Consider the following 13,737-nt stretch of genomic DNA (forward strand, 5'->3'; position numbering starts at 1 on the left):
GAATTTTTCAAGGTCCATCCAAAATTGACTGAAAATGGTGAAGTCACTATTTTTTATAGCTGAGTAGTATTACATTGTGTATATATACCACAACTTGCTCAGCCACTCATCTGTTGTTGGACACCTGGGTTGTTTCCAGGTTTTGGCTATTACAAACTGTGCTTTTAAGAAAATAGGTGTACACAGATCTTTTAGGATGGGAGTGTTGAATTCCTTAGGCTATATCCCCAGGAGAGGAATTGCAGGATCGTAGGGTAGGTCTATTTCTAGCCTTCTGAGAGTTCTCAGTACTGTTCTCCACAGAGCTTGGACCAATTGACATTCCCACCAGCAGTGCAGGAGAGTTCCTTTGACCCCACAACCTCTCCAGCATTTGCTGCTGTTACCTTTTCTGATGTATGACATTCTCACAGGAGTGAAGTGGTATCTCATTGTTGTCTTTATTTGCATTTCTCTGATAACCAGCGACCTGGAGCATTTTTTCATGTGTTTCTCAGTCTTTTGGAACTCTACTGTGGTGAATATTCTGTCCATGTCCTCTCCCCATTTTTGGATGGGTTTGTTTGTTTTCTTGTGGTTGAGTTTGGCAAGCTCTTTATATATTTTGGTTATTAAACTCTTGTCTGATGTATGGCATGTAAAGATGTTCTCCCATTCTGTGAGGGGTCTCTTGGTTTGGGTAGTGGTTTCTTTAGCTGTGCAGAAGCTTTTTAATTTGATGTAGTCCCATATGTTTATGCTTGCCTTAGTCTTCTTTGTAATTGGATTTGTTTCATTGAAGATGTCTTTAAAGTTTATGTGAAAAAGAGTCCTGCCAATATTTTCCTCTGAGTATCTGATAGTTTCTGGTCTAACATTCAAGTCCTTGATCCACTTTTGTATTTGGTGAAATATAGCGGTTCAGTTTCAGTCTTCTGCATGTTTCAACCTATTTATTCCAACACCATTTGTTGAAGAGACTCTGCTTCCTCTATTTAATAGTCTGGGCACCTTTGCCAAAGATTAGATGTCCATAGGTGTGGGACTTACTTCTGGGCTCTCAGTTCTATTCCACTGGTCAGTGTGTCTATTGATGTTCCAGAACCAAGCAGTTTTGATGACAAAGGCCCTATAATACAATTTGAGATCTGAGAGTATGATGCTTCCAGTTCTCTTCTTTCTTCTCAAGATTGTTTTGGCAATTCTAAGTCTTTTCTGGTTCCAGATAAACATTTGTAGCATTTGTTCTATTCTCCTAAAAATGTGGTTGATGTCAGGAAATTGTGAGGGCTCACAAAGCACCCTGCATTCCTGATACTATGGCCTATCTACATAATCATTATTTTGCCTGAAAGATCCCCACCCATTCCATTCCTTTGATCTAGCCTCTTTCTACCCTCAAGACCCTCCCTTCCTTCAGGATCATATTAATCCTACCAGTTAAAACCCTCGCGACAGTTGCTAAGGAATTTTCTACATTCCCATCCCTTTTTGCCTTTCTCAGACCCTTTCCTAGCCATTTCCATTTCCTACTTGCCACTTCCAGGTCTGCCCTTTAAAAGCCTTGGCTCTCTGATCAATAAAGATTTTTTGCATTGCCTCATCACCACGTGTTTGGTTCCTGAGTCATCTCCCTCGTGTAGCTGAGTGAGTAGCAGCCCAGGCTGGCTCTGGTCAAGTTCTCTCCAACCCAGAGAGTATGCACCCAGTAAGAGTCACCCCCACACTAGCCCAGCAGTTGGGATCTTGATGGGAATAGCATTAAATTTGTGTATATCTCTCTTCATTTTGATGATGTTAATTCTTCCAACACAAGAACATGGAATATCTTTCCACTTCTTTGTGCCTTTTTCTGGTTTTTTTTTTTTTTTTTTTGAGTAGTGACTCATAATTTTCAGTATACAAGTCTTCTACTTCTTTGGTTAGGTTTACTCCAGGCATTTTATTATTTTTGTTGCTATAGTAAAAGGAATTGATTTCTGGATTTCAGCTTCTTCTAACTTAGTGTTTGCATAGAGGAATACCACTGACTTTTAAATGTTAATTTTGTAGCCTGACACTTACTGTATTGCCTGATGATTTCCAAAAGCTTCTTGTTGGATTCCTTAGGTTTTTCTATGTATACTATCATGTCATCTGCAAATAGGGAGAGTTTGACTTCCCCTCTTCCAATCTGTAGGCCTTTAATTCCTTGATCCTGCCTGATTGCTTTGGCAAGAACTTCCAACACTATGTTAAATAATAATGGTGATAGTGGGCATCCCTGCCTAATACCTGATGAGGGGAAAAGCTTCCAGTTTTTCACCATTGAGTACGATGTTGGTTGTAGGTTTGCTATTTATAGACTCCACTATCTTCAGGAATTTTCCATCTATTCCCATTTTTTGTAGTGTTTTGATCCTAAAGGGATATTGTATTTTGTCAAAGGCTTTATCTGCATCTATTGATATGACCATGTGGTTTTTTGCCTTGCTTTTGTTGATGTGGTGAATCACATTGATTGATTTATGTATATTAAACCAACCTTGCATGCCTGGGATAAACCCCACTTGGTCATGATGAACAATCTTTTTAATATACTGCTGTATCCGGTTGGCTCGAATTTTATTCAGTATTTTAGCATCTATGTTCATCAGAAATATTGGTCTGTAGTTTTTTTTTTTTGGTTGTGTCCCTGTCTGCTTTTGGTATCAAAGTGTTGTTGGCTTTATAGAAGCTGGGAGGGATTATCCCAGTGTCTTCAATCTTCTGGAAGACTTTTAAAAATAGAGGTAATAGATCTTTGAAGGTTTTGTAGAATTCATTTGTAAAACCATCTGTTCCAAGACTTTTATTCTTGGCATGGTTTTTGATAACTGTTTCAATTTCATAAGCTGTGATGGGCCTGTTCATGTTATCTAGCTCCTATTTACTTAATTTTGGAAGTTTGTAGGTATCTAGGAAGTCGATAATTTCTTCCAGGTTCTCTATCTTGGTGTCATATAGTTGTTCACAGAAGTCTCGCATATTAAGTTGAATTTCTATGGTATTTGTTGTGATACTTCCTTTTCATTTACAATCTGATTTATTTGGGTCTTCTCCATTTTTTGTTTTGTGAGTCTGGCTAAAGGTTTGTAAATTTTTAAAAATTATTTTATTTATTTAAACAAGGAGACATTAACAAAACCATTGGATTAAAGGGGTACAGCTCCACACAATTCCCACTACCAGAACTCTGTATCCCACCCCTCCCCTGATAGCTTTCCTATTCTTTATCCCTCTGGGAGTATGGACCCAAGGTCATTGTGGGATACAGAAGGTGGAAGGTCTGGCTTCTGTAATTGCTTCTCAGCTGAACATGGGCATTGACAGGTCAAGCCATACTCCCAGTCTGTCTCTTTCCTTCTCTAGTAAGAAAAGGGTCTGAGGAATCAGAGCTCCAGGACACATTGGTGAGGTCGTCTGTCCAGGGAAGTCTGACTGGCATCATGCTAGCATCTGGAACCTGGTGGCTGGAAAGAGAGTTAACATACAAAGGCAAATAAATTGTTGAACAATCATGGACCTAAAGGCCAGAATAGTGCAGATGAAGTATTGGGGGGGGGTACTTACTGCAGACTATTGTGTACTTTTGCTTTCAGGTATATATTTTGCCCTAGTTTATGGATACGTATGAACATATGCTTTATCTCATGGGACCTAGTCTATATCTAGGTTTTGGGACTTTGTTAGGAAGTGAACCGCTTGGAATGGAATTAGAGAATAATATGGATGGAAAGGTCTCACCCAAGTAATGAAACTGAAGGGTTGTTGTTGAAGTCTCTGGTCACAGTCTGAACTGAAGCGTGCTGGGGTGGCACTCGTTGCATTGATTAGGTTGCAATCAGCGGATGCAATATTGTTTGGTGTGAATTGAGAGTAGCATGCAGGAAAGTGGGCCCCACCCTAAGGTTCCAGGACTGGGGGAAATATAGGCTCTATAGTGGAAATGTGAAGTTCCTGCTGACTTAGGGTTCAAGAAGACAATAGATAGTTATTGTTATAATCACATTATTTGGTAATTGGGTTAACTTCAAAAATCCCTTTGTTAGGATTTTTTGTATAATGTCCAACATCACCATAATTTATGTCCTTTGACATCATTTTTGTATAGCTGTGCCACCGGTTGCTTCTGTTCTCCCTGGTCTAGGCTTTTGAGAGAGTCAACATATCAAAGACTCAGCCTATGTATTAAAAAGACTCAGTCTGTGCTTTAATAAAGTTTGAGACATACAATCAATTTTTCCCCTATCATATTAATTAAATAGTGATTTATATGAGTTTGTTAATTTTGTTCACTCTTTCAAAGAACCAACATTTACTTCCATTCATCTTTTGTATGACTTCCTTATTTTCAGTGTTACTTGTTTCTACCCTAACTTTAGTGACTTCTGTCCTTCTGGTTGCTTTAGGGTTCCTTTGTTCTTCTTCTTCTAGGTTTTTAAGATGTGAAATCAGGCTGTTCATTTGTGCTTTTTCTTGTTTCCTAATGTGTGCTTAAATGGCTATAAACTTCCCTCTCAGTACTGCCTTAGTTGTGTCCCAAATATTTTGATAGTTTGTGTCTTCATTTTCATTGAACTCTAGAAACATTTTGATTTCTTCCTTTATTTCCTCTTTGACCCAGTAGTTATTAAGTAGTGTACTGTTGAGCTTCCACAATTTGGGACTATTATTAATCTTTTGTTGATTGTTAAGTGTTAGTTTAATTTGACTGTGGTCTGAGAAGATGCTTGGGATGCTTTCAATGCTCTTAAATTTGCTGATACTGTCTTTATGGTCTATCATTGAGAATGACCTATATGGACTTGAGTAAAATGTGTATTCCGGTTTCTTGGGATTAATGACTCTGAAAATGTCTAATAGTTTCAGTTTATCTATCTCCTCATTTAGGTCCCTCATGTCTTTATTGATTTTCTGCCTCCATGATTTGTCAAGTTGAGAGAGTGGGGTGTTGAATTCCCCTACTAGGACTGTGTTACTGTTAATATATTGCTGTAGCTCTTTCAGTAGATGTTTGATATATTTAGATGGCTTCTCATTGGGTGCATAGATGTTAATAATTATTAAGTTCTCTTGATTGACTGATCCTCTGAGCATGAAGTAATATCCTTACCTATCTTTTTAAATTTTATTTATTTTAAAGTCTATCATGTCAGATATGAGAATAGCTGTTCCTGCCTTTTTTTGTGAGCTATTGGCTTGTATGATAGTTTTCCATCCTTTCACGTTGAATCTGTGTTTGTCTAGTTGAGTTGGTGGGTTTCCTGTAGACATCATATTGTTGGGTTGTGTTTTCTTATCCATCTTTCTACTCTGTGCCTTTTAATAGGTGAATTCAGGCCATTGACATTTATTGATATCAAAGATTGAAGATATTTTAATGCCATTCTGTAGATTTTTAGAGTGTTTTGATATATGGCTTAATTATGGTGGTCTGTTTATAGGAGAACTTTCAGAACTTCTTTCAGGGCAGACTTGGTGATAGTTGATTTTTTCAACTGTTGCTTGTCTGAGAAGGTTTTGATGCCTCCATCTAGTCTGAATGACAGTTTAGCAGGATATATTTTCTTGGTTGAAAGCCTTTCTCATTGAGCACTAGATAGATATCTTGCCATTCTCTTTGGGCCTGTAGTGTTTGTGTGGAGAAGTCTGCTGCTAATCTTATGGGTTTTCCTCTGTAGGTGACTCTTTGTTTTTCTCTTGCAGCCTTCAGGATCCTTCCTTTATCCTTATTCCTTTTCATTCTAAATATGATGTGTCTTGGTGTCTTTAAGTCTGGGTTAATTCTGTTTGGGACCCTCTGGGCTTCTTGAACCTTTATGTCTTTTATGTTGTCTAGACTACAGAACTTCTCAGCTATTATGTCCTGAAGAATGCTTCTTCCCCTCCCTCTCTTTCTTCTGGTAAGCCAATAATGTGTATATGATTTCTTTTTAAGTCATCCCATAGGTCTCTGTTGTTGTTTTCAGTATCAGTTAATGTCTTTATGAGATCTCTTACTTCTTTTTTAGTTGTCTCTAATTTGTCCTCAACCTTGCTAATTCTGTCTTCAGCCTCATTGATTCTATTCTCTTTCCCCTCTACTGTTTTCTGGAGTTAATTTATTTTGTTACCCTGTTCTGGTACTGTTTTCACTTGTTCAGCTAGCTGTGTTCTTAGCTCAGCTATTTCAGCTTTCAACTCTCTAATAACCTTGAGATAATTAGTGTTTTCTTTCAGGATCTCATTTGTTGTTTCTGTATTTCTGATGGCAATTCTTTCAAACTCTTTACTCACTCCTGTGATTATTTCCTTAGCTAGTGTTTGGATGTTGACTCATTATCTTGTGCTTCACATTTTCGGGGCTTTTAGCTGGATTCTTGTCCTGGTTAATTTCTTAATATTTCTTCTTGTTGGTTTAACCATTTTATGTAGTAAGTTATGAGGTCCCTCTCCAGTACTCTTCAAATTACTGATCACTCTTGCCTGGGTTGAATTGTATCTAAGTAAGGTAATTAAAGGGTTCTTTTTCTTCCCTGTAGGGTATGGGAGCCTGATGGCTTTTAAACTATAATTGGGCTTCTTAGCTTAATCAGCAAGTCCTGACCAAGAGATAATTCAGGGTGGGGCAGAGATAATGCAGTGGTTATGCAAAGAGCCTCTTACAGCCCCACTGCTAGGCCACTGAGGTATAGATCTTCTCCTGAGTTTCCTGGTTGGTTCTCTGTCCCCTGGTGTCAGCACAGGGCCTCCCCCCTGCTGCTCCAGTTTCTGAGGGCAGTAGCAATGGAGACTCACAGTTGCATTTGATGAGTCTTAGGGGAGTCCTCTCCTCCCTTCAGCCATCTTTTTGTTGGTGAAACAGACTGGAGGTAGTGTCTCAATTGGTAAACTGCTGGACCATTACCAGCCACTTAATCTCTCCTTAGGCTCCTCTCTGTCCATGAGCCACATGTGTTTACACTCACCGGTGATTTGCTGGGTTCCTGAAGTCGTTCTAGTCCTGTATTGCTGAGGTCCCATGTTGTCTCCTTTGGTATTCCTAGCTGACCTGAGAGAGTAGAGGAAAGAAACACAGCTGCTGCTGCTCCATAGCCCTGCCTTTGGAAGTACAAGTATCCATTTTTATTCCAGTACCATGCTATTTTGATTATTATTGTTTTGTAATATAAACTGAACTTGGGGTGCATGATACCTTCTAATTTTTCCTTTTTTGTCAGAATTGCTTTGGCAGTTTGTGACCTTTTGTGGCTCCACACAAAATTTTGGACAAGTTATTTTTATCTTTCTGTTGATATAATGAATTACATTGATTGATTTGAGAATGTTGAAATATTTCTGTTTTCCAGGAATGAATCCCACTCTGTCTTGGTGAATTACTCTCTTGATATGTTGTTGAATTTGATATGCCAAGATCTTCTTCTAGAGCTTTGCATCAAGATTCATCATGGATTTAAGTCTATAGTTTTCCATTCTGGTTGAGACCCTTCCTGCTTTGGGCATCAGAGTGATGTTTGCCTCATAGAATGTGTTCGGTTGTGTTACCTTTCTTCAATTTTCTGGAATAGCTTGAGGACAGTAGGTGTTAGCTCTTCTTTGAAAGATATAAATGGGGGGGGGGTCGGTTGGTAGCACAGTGGGTTATGTGCACATGGTGCTAATGGCAAAGGCTGGCAAAAGGATCCTGGTCCCTGACCCCTTGCTCCCCACCTGCAGGGAAGTTGCTTCACAGGTGGTGAAGCGGTTCTGCAGGTGTCTGTCTTTCTCTCCTCCTCTCTGTCTTCCCCTCCTCTCTCCATTTCTCCCTGTCCTACCCAACAACAATGACATCATCAACAACAACAACCACAACATCTATTAAAAAAAACAATAAAGGTAACAAAAAAGGGTGAAAAATAGCCTTCAGGAGCAGTGTGTTCATGGTGCAGGCACTAAGCCCCAGCAATAACCCTGGAGGCAAATATATATATGGGCTGGGGGTATGGATAGAACTGCCAACATCCATATTCAGCAAAGAAGCAATTACTGTAGCCAGACTTCCCACCCCATAAAGACTTTTGGTCCATACTCCCAGAGGGATAAAGAATAGAGGAGCTTCCAATGGAGGGGATGGAATATAAAATTCTGGTGATAGTAATTATATGGAATTGTATCCCTCTTAGCACACAATCTTGTCAATAATTATTTAATCACTTGTAATAAAGATAAAACAAACAAAGTCTTACAGAATTTGTTAGTAAAGATGTCTGGGCCTGGACTTTTATTCTTGGATATATTTTTGATTACCAATTCAACTTCTAAATTAGTGATTGGCTTGTTTAAGCTATCTACTTCCTCTTGGGTTAGGCTTGGGCAGGAAGTATGATTCTAGGAATGCATCTGTATCTTCCAGGTTGTCCAATTTATTCCCACAGAGATTTTTCATAATATTCATGTTTTATTTGTTGTATTTCCCCATCTTCAAATGTAATTTCATCTCTCTTATTTTTAATCATACCTTTCTCTCTTTTGCTTTCTGTAAGTCTAGCCAGTGGTTTATCTATTTTATTTATCCTTTTCAAGAATCAGCTCTTTGTTTCATTAATCTTTTGGATTACCTTTCCGGATTCTATTTTATTAATTTCTGCTCTGATTTTTGGCTATTTCCTTTATCCTGATACTTCTGGGTCTCTTTATTGTTCTTCTTCTAATTGGCTCAGCTGTGAAGTTATTAGGTAGCTTACTTTAGATCTTTGCTATTTGTTAATATGGGCCTGTATTGCTATAAACTTCCCTTTTAGAACAGCTTTTGCTGCATCCCACAAGGTCTGATGTTTGGTCTCTTCATTTTTATTGCTCTTTAAGTAATTTCCAATTTACTAATTTTTTTATTAAGTGACTGAGGTATTATTCAGAAGTGTAATGTTCAATCTCCATAGTTTGGGTGTATTTCTTTGTTTCTTTTTGTGGTTGATTTGTAATGTATGCATTTAACTGGGTGTACCACCACCTGGCCCTCACCGCCTCATGGTCAGAAAAGAGGCTTTTTATTATTTCAGTATTCACATATTTATTAAGGATGTCATTCTGTTTCAACACATGTTTAATCCTTGAAATGTTCCATGTGCACTTGAAAGGAATGTATACTCTTTTTTGTGGTGAGGATGAAAGTGTCTAAATATATCTATTAAGATGATATAATCTATGACTTCATTTAAGGCCTCTTTGTACTTGCTGATTTTTTTATTATCTTTATTTATTTATTGGATAGAGATAGCCAGAAATCAAGAGGGAAGGGAGAACAGGGAGGAAGAGAGACAGATAGACACTTGCAGCACTGTTTCACCGCTTGTGAAGTTTTCTCCTGCAGGTGGGGACCGAGGACTCGAACCTGGGTCCTTGCACATTGTAACGTGTGCCACCACCTGACCCCTTGATTTTTTTTTTGTTCTGATGTTTTCTCTCTCTCTTTCTGTCTCTCTCTCTCTCTCTCTCTCTCTCTTTTTTGCTGTAAATGTTGAGGTCTCCAACTAATACTGTGCTGCTCTCAGTGTCTCCCTTAAGGTCAGTAAGTACTTTTTTGTCTGTACATTGGAATTATTTTGTAAAATGACCAGTGAAATTTTGAATCTTTAGTTTCTTAAAGTGATTTCATAATAAGCTTTCTGAACTCTGTCTCTGTCATGTTTTCTAGATTTGTTTCTGATTATTTGGGTTTTCTGTCATTACTGTTTGTGTATTTCTTAGTTTCTGCATTTTGTGTTCTTTTGTTATTGTGCCAGCAGGAGGTGCTGTGGCTAAGGTGTTTGAATTCCTGTTTACATATCTTGATGGGGGGGTGGTGGTGGAATTTTATTCTGTGACACCAGGCTGGGCCAATGTCCCAGGTGTTAATATGGGGTTTCGCTACTGTTATTCCAGGCTCCGTGGGGCAACAGCATTGGAAACTCAAGAAGTTGGGCAGGGCTTGAGAGCATAATGGCTATGCAAAGAGACTCTCATGCCTGAGACTCCAAAGTCCCAGGTTCAATCCTCCATACCACTATAAGCCAGAGCTGAGCAGTGTTCTGGTTTTTAAAAAGGAAGCTCAAGAAGTCATAGTTATAGATTGGTTAGTTTTTAGGTGATTTTTTCTTTTTAACAGTTCTTTGTTGCTTAAACTCAGACCCATAATAGTGCACCAGAACCACCAATCTCCCAGTTTGGTGCCAGTCATCCCTGAGCATTGGTTTTTGTCCTGGGAATTGCTTCTTCACCCCTTCTGTCCACAAGCCACATGTGTCTGTACTAATCTGTGGCTTTTTTCCCCCTTTTCTTTCCTTCTTTCTTTCTCTCCTTTCTTCCTTCTTCTTCTTCTTATTCTTTTTTTTTTTGTTCTTAACAGTTGTTTCTTTGACCCAGACTGGAAATGGTGTGCTTCAGCTGTCACTCTCCCGGCTTGGTGCCAGCTATCTCTAAGTACAGATTTTTAGTCCCAGGAATCTCTCCCTCATTCCTTTTCTATCCACAAGCCACATGTGTCTTTACTCAGCTGTGGCTTGGTGAGTTTCTGAAGAAATCCTGGTTGTATTTTGTTGAGTTTTCAGGTGATTTTTTTGCTTTTCCTAGTTGATCAAGGAGAGCAAAATGCAGCTGCTGCTACTCCATACCCATGCCTCTGGAAGTCATCTGATCTTTATAACATGCAACTAAAGTATATATTTCAATCAAACCATAAAGGACAAATGATCACAATGAGAAACTGGTAGACATCTCTAATTTTTTCCCTCATGAAGCATTTCTTCAGTGAAGAAGCATGAATAAATATTCCAGACAATTGGCGTTGAAGGCCTCAGTTCACTACCATGTACACACATACACTTAGTACACACATACATTCCAAAACATGCTGAGAGATTTCCAAATGTTAAATTTTAAAATGTAAAGGTTGTTCATTTAGGAGTGCTGTATTTCCCCAAGGATAGTTGGAAACCTAATCAGCAAGCCCATCCTATCTCTTGCAACAGGAAATGTTAGCAGCTTTTGAAGCTGAGGCTCAGGCCACAGGTCGCCCCCGACTGCTGATCTCTGCTGCTGTGTCTGCAGGCAAAGGAACCATTGATGCAGGTTATGAAATTGCAGAGATTGCAGCTTGAGTTGGGCAGAAATTCCAAAGGCTTGAATAGCATGTCCTATTACAGAGTGGGATTTAAATCTATATGACCCCAGCAAATGCAACTAGACTAAGCATAGTGTGGTGTTTGGGGTAGGGGTTGTCTTTCCCAACTCTTTCCTTAGGCTTCTTGATTGGCAGCTGCTGCAGGCTAACTGTGCTTGTCTCTTATATGGTCTGTGTCCTGTTTTGCCTATGGCTCTCCAGTGAGCTTACTCGAGTGCACATGGGCCCAGTTACTGTGCTAATCTATTAAGGAGAGGAAGGACTTTTCATTTTTCCTTAAAGGCATGCCAGTTAAAAGAGCAGCAGAGAAGAGTTGGATGAAGTTTTTGACTATGTGTAGTGAGGCACATTGCAAATTCCTGTCTACACAGTGATGGGAGAAGGTGGGCATATTCATTTTTCTCTTCTTTTTCCCTTCTTTATTTTTAATGGTAGAGACAGAGATAAATGGGGGGAGAAAGGGAGAGACACGTACACCTGCAGCACTGCTCTACTGATTATATGCAACTTCCCCTCTGCATGTAGAGACTAAGGACTTGGACCTGTCCCTTTGAACATGGTAATATGTGTGTTCTACTGGGTGCTGAGCATATTCATCTTATTCCCACTTTTATTTTCTTTAAGATTATCCTTCTTGTAATTTAACTTAATACTACAGCCTCACATTGGGTGTGGGAAGGGTGAAATGAGTCTGAATCCTGGGTTTTCCCACAAGACTTGTAACAGCTCCTATATCAAGTTGCTGAGCTCTCTACCACAGAAGAAACCAGGGCAGGTGAAGGGAGAGGACTCTGAGAGAAATCCATCATTATTCAGAGCTCAAGGAGGTCTATTTGGAAAAGACCTGGGTGGGTAAAGTAAAATAAAATCATTTTCCTAGAAGAATTTTTTGTTTGTTTGTTTAAGAACTGAGTTAAGAGATAATCAAGGTGCTTTGCAGTAAGTAAATAAATAATGAAATAAGGAATTATGGATAAATACACATGAAAGCATAGACTTGCTTTATCTGGTTCTTTATTGGTTCTCCTTGTTTTAATAAGGAGAAAAAGACCAAGAATCATTTTGTCAATTAACAAACAAATCACTTTCTAAATTTATTTGCATCAAGAGTTCACAATGGTAACAAATATCCCACTGGGTGGTTAGGTCAAAAACAGCTTTGGGGGTCAGGTGGTGACACACCTGGTTAAGTGCACACATTACAGTGTGCAAGGCTTCAGGTTTAAGCTCCTAGTCCCCACCTGCAGGGCTAAAGCTTCATGAGTGGTGCAATAGGACTGCAGGTGTCTGACTCTTTCACTCTCTTATCTCCTGCTCTCCTCTCAGTTTCTTTCTGTCAAATCCAATAATAAATAAATAAAGTATTTAAAAATAGCTTTGTAAAGGCAAAAAGAACATCTTTAATCTATTGCTGGGCATTTGCCCCAGACCAGTGGCCCTCAAACATGTAGAAAAAAGTATTATAACTAACTCCTCCCCAAGTGAAATGCTGGCAGATCTTCACACAGAAAACATAAAACTGAAGGTTTTCAGGTTGATGGGAGTGGAGGGAGTGAAGAAGCAGGGCTCTCTACACCATATCATTCTCTTCCAAGGTTTTAGGATTCTGGCTTGCTTTGTTCTGTTTTACTAGAGCACTGCTCAGTGTTGGTTTATGGTGATGCTGAGGACTGAGCTTAGGATCTTGGGTGCCTTATGCATTAAAGTCTTTTTGCATGACCATTATACTATATATTTTGCCTTACCGGTCATCCTTTCTTCATTAACTTATTTATTTATTTATTTTTATAAGACAGAAAAATAGAGAGTGACACAGGCAGCACTACTTCCCCACTGCAGGTGGGGACTGGGGCCTTGAACCTAAGTCCATGGCATGATAACATGTGCACTAAGCCAGGAGTGCTATCATGTGGTCTCAACCTGTCTTTTTTTTTTTTTTCCTTTTGGTTCTAGCACTCTATGGTGCATAACTGGAAAATAAAAACAAACCCACTATGCCACTACAAAAGATGGCCGCTTAGAAGTGTCTCAGTTGCAGGCATCATAGAGGACAGCACCATAATTTTCCCTACGAGGTCTGCCCTATTCTCCACCTGGTCTGCTCACATCCCCTGTCCTAGTCTCCCAGGCTTCTGGACTTCATCAGTGTGATGACCTATGACTTTCACGGAGGCTGAGACACTGCTGCAGGACACAACAGCCCTCTGCAAAAAGGCTCTGTGGACTAAGGAGAGACTGCCTTCTTCAATGCTGTAAAGGAGGAAGCATGGGCTAGTAGTGGGGAGGGAACAGAAGGGGCACAGGTGGGGAGGAGCTGGCTCAGAGACTGCAGCTGCTTGTCCTCTCCCAGGAATTTGCCATGAAATACTGGCGAGACAATGGAGTTCCTGCAGAGAAGCTCATCATGGGGTTCCCCACATATGGGAAGACTGTGTGCCTCACTTCTTCAGATACGTCTGTAGGGGCACCCATCTCAGGACCCGGGTCTGCTGGATCCTATACCAGGGAGGTTGGCTTCTGGGCCTACTATGAGGTAACTTTTCCTCCCCTGCCATAGGAGGGTGAGGCTGCAAGGGAGGCTCTCACTGGGCAGTGAGATCTGACGACTTCTGGGTTTCTTC

At 39.7% G+C, this 13,737-nt stretch overlaps 1 pseudogene; it reads left to right on the forward strand.

Annotated features, from left to right (window-relative positions):
* Nucleotides 1–13,737, forward strand: part of LOC103116987 (acidic mammalian chitinase-like) — a 46,437-nt pseudogene that overhangs the window by 20,116 nt on the left and 12,584 nt on the right.

The sequence above is a fragment of the Erinaceus europaeus genome, chromosome 11 (assembly GCF_950295315.1).
Source record: "Erinaceus europaeus chromosome 11, mEriEur2.1, whole genome shotgun sequence".
In the NCBI taxonomy this organism is placed as follows: domain Eukaryota; kingdom Metazoa; phylum Chordata; class Mammalia; order Eulipotyphla; family Erinaceidae; genus Erinaceus; species Erinaceus europaeus.